Below are 3,907 nucleotides of genomic sequence, written 5' to 3'. Positions count from 1 at the left end.
AGTTCATCAAATTAGCTTTCGTGTGTAGTGGTAGTTTTAAAAAGATATTTCTATATTTTATTTTAAATTAAATTTATTTTAACTATGGTACTTGGTGTGTTACGTAACCAATTCATTTGTTACGTTATGTTTCAAAAATTAAAACTACTGTCAGAAGTAGTTTATTTAATGTTTTTTATTTAAAATTTCATTAGCAATAATGACTGTGTCGTAGGTTAAATGTTTTTAGTAATTAATCCATTAAATAATTCAATTTAACCGATATTGGCTCTGTGCCAGGATTTATGTTTTAAACATAGCCACAAATTTGATATGTAATATAAAAAGAATTGAACATCATTGGCGACCCTTTTCTAGAATAGATGTATTCGCCAATAATATGATATTAATAATATAAATAACGCAACTATATATATATATATATATGTAATTATATTATAATCATTAACATACTTTTGTTTATAAATAGAATTCCTTACGCTTAAAATAATAATAATAATAATCATAATAATGAAGGCCTAACGAACCCGAAGGTTCGATGCCGATACCACCAAACGCCTCTCTGCATACATCCTTCCAGCGATTCCCCTCCAAGCCCAATTCCACCAAATCAGTACGCAATCCTCCCATCTACGTTTCGGTCTACTCCTCGGACGTTTACCCGTTGGTTCAGTGTTTATTAACATTTTAGAGATCCGCTCGTCATATAACTTGAATTATATTTAACGGGTATAGGTCCCTTAATTCAGCGTTATGTAATCTTCTAAATTCTCCCGTTAATTCATCCTTTTCCGGGCTGAATATTTTTCGCAATACTTTATTTTCGGATACTATAAGACGCTGTTCATCCCGTAGTGTAAGAGGCCACGTCTTACATCCATAAAGAACAGTGGGAAGGATAATAGTTTTGTAAATTCTAATTTATAAGTTTTTCGACAGAAGGCGCGAGCTAAGCAGTTTTTCGAAATTGTACGCTTAAAATAAAATTAATAAAGTCATTACATTTTTTATTAAACTTTAAAAAATCTTTATTGTAACATTAAGTGAAAAATTAAATAATTAAAATTTCATATTTTAAAAATATTTTTATAGAAACTTACACAATATATATCAAGGATTATCATTGTCTAAATACCACGTATTTTGCTTTAGATGTACAGATCCATTAACCTGAGAAACACGTTCCAATGATCAGTCCCATACTTACTAACTTAATTACCAAAAACTACTAACAATAATTATTTCTTTATTATAGAATATTAGCGTTAATAATATTAAACATTACTTATGAAAAGGAGTCTCTAGTTATGATAATAAATAATTCATGAGGTTATTATACAGAACACACATGGCTCGTTTTAAAGTGGGCTTAAACTGAGTTGGATTTTCTTCCTAATGATAAGATCATTATTCCAAGAGCAAGACGCTACTACGGCCAAAAAGCAATCAAAACTCGAATTTAGAAGTTTTGCACTCCTTCTAAATTTCGTAGCTAGTAATGTGCTTAATAAAATTTGAATATTGTTTCGTGGATTGCATAATTTTGAAGGTTACTACATGACTGTAGTCAAGTCGGCTCAATTATTTTAAGTTTCCAGAAATCACGCATATCTTATAACACATATTAATTTTAATACGTATGTATTATGTTAACAATATTTAACAGAAGATCTGCTAAAGATTTTAAAGTAACACTTAAAAAGCTTAATCATCAGGTTAAGAGAAGTTCAGGATCACAAATGTTTAGGTCAATTAGAATTTAAGGTAGAATCGTCGGAATTTCACCATTTTCGAATTACAAGAATAAAAATATTTAATATTCAGTTAGACAACATGAAACCCAACAGGGCTCTATTTTTACTTTAACAAACCGATATATGGAAAAGATCGATATAGAATATCGATAGTACGATCGTAACACAATTTTGAATTCCGGGTTTCCACAGAAATACACGTTTTAGGATTCCCTGAGCCCATATAACCAAGTCTCGCTAAATCTGTGTGTGAAAATCTTAGCTCAAAAACTGAAACTTGTACGAAACTGAAATAACATATTTAGCACACGTGTATGCTTGGGATGTTGCAGCAACTTTTCTGTTAAAATCTACCAACTTAAAGGGCCAGTTGAGAGCATAGGTTTTACTTTATTTTAGAATTTTCTCAAAAATAGCTCTAATTATTTAGATTACACTCGGTAAGCCAATGTACAATTAAGTGACCTTTAATGACTTTAGATAGGTCTCATCGTTAGTGAAATAATCTGGTAAGGTTAAAATTAGGAATTTAAAAATATCTTCCTTTAAAGTAACTTAAATTATACTTATTTAAAATAAATAACCAGTTCTAATTGTTAGCAATAACAATCAATGTATAAACACATAATATTAAAGAATTTGGTGCATAACTAAAGGGAAAATAGAGAAAGGAGTTTAATTCGTGAAAAAACGCGATCGTCCGAATTCTTTGATTTTTATAGCAACAGAAGAATAACCATTTTTTGACCAAACTTTCCGTCTTTCAAGGTCTTTAAATTCTTATTAAGAAATAACAAAAAATAGCGTTAATATAAAGACTAGCCCACTAAGCTACACAAAACTTAGCGACGAAGTAAGACGGTTAAGTGAAAGTTGTGTCATACGCGCACCGCACTGGATTTTTATTCCATAAGTATTCCAACAGATTACTATGAACTATATTAAAATAATTATGAACATTATGATTAATTATAATTATAATTATACTTCACAATTCTTGAAGTTCTTCGATCAGAAGTACAACAAATATTAATTATGAAGAATTAAAGCTCATTTTTATTTATGTTTTTTAACATAAAATTCCAATCTAATATTACATAGTACCAACTAAATTTACAGATTATTCATCATATGAATATACAATAATTGTTTATTTTAATTTCACTCGTGTTTTTTTATGATTGAATTATTTTAATTGTTGATACTTCAATTTTTTTTTATTTAATAGAGGGCGCCTAAAAATGTAGGCGAAAAGACATAAAATAGTAGTTATACAATTGAAATAAAAAAAACAATATGATTATAAAATTGTATCAGAGTCAGACACCCACTAGGATCATAATGCTTTTATTAGATTAAAGAAATTTCAATTTTTTTTTCTTGATCAATAGGTTCCCATGAGCTTCATTAAACATGCACCTTAGTAAATTTATATACTTAGTAGTTAGTAAATTTATTTTAGGAAAATTATATCTCAGGAATCATTAAACGTACAGATGTTTATTAGCACTCGAACTGAAGCTAATTGAATGTCCTATTAAGTAGTTTGTGACATTTATCTTTCTAGACGTAGTAGTTCCTATGGTATTTACAAAAATAAATTCTCAAAATATTGATTTTTGGTTGTTCAAACAAAATTTGATTTTAACAACTATATCTCAAGAACCATAAGGCTTACAGATGTCTTCAAGCACTCAAATTAAAGCTAGTTGAATGTAATATATGGGAGTTTCTGGCATATATCTTCGTAGGTAATGTTGTTTTCATGATATGTACTAAAATAAATTGATAATATAAAATTCTAGTAGTTCGGACAAAATTTTATATGCGAAATTCATATCAATATGCAAATATCATAAAAACTACTAGACATGTGTCAATGAACGTTATAAATTACTTTATAGTTCATCAAATTAGCTTTCGTGTGTAGTGGTAGTGTGTCCAATGGTCACTGAGATATAGGTATACATAAATCAAACATTTTTTTCCAAACAACTAAAAATCAATATTTTGTGAATTCATTTTGGAAAATATCATGAAAAGTACTACTCCTACAAAGATAAACGTGAAAACTTCATAAATTAACTTAATGTGAGTGCTAACAGATATTAGCATGTCTAATTGTTCTTAAAATATATATTTTTATATACCAA

Source organism: Halyomorpha halys, unplaced genomic scaffold (genome assembly GCF_000696795.3).
Source record: "Halyomorpha halys isolate HHAL.00 unplaced genomic scaffold, Hhal_1.1 Scaffold1533.1, whole genome shotgun sequence".
Classification (NCBI taxonomy): domain Eukaryota; kingdom Metazoa; phylum Arthropoda; class Insecta; order Hemiptera; family Pentatomidae; genus Halyomorpha; species Halyomorpha halys.
Note: the sequence above shows the minus strand (reverse complement) of the source record.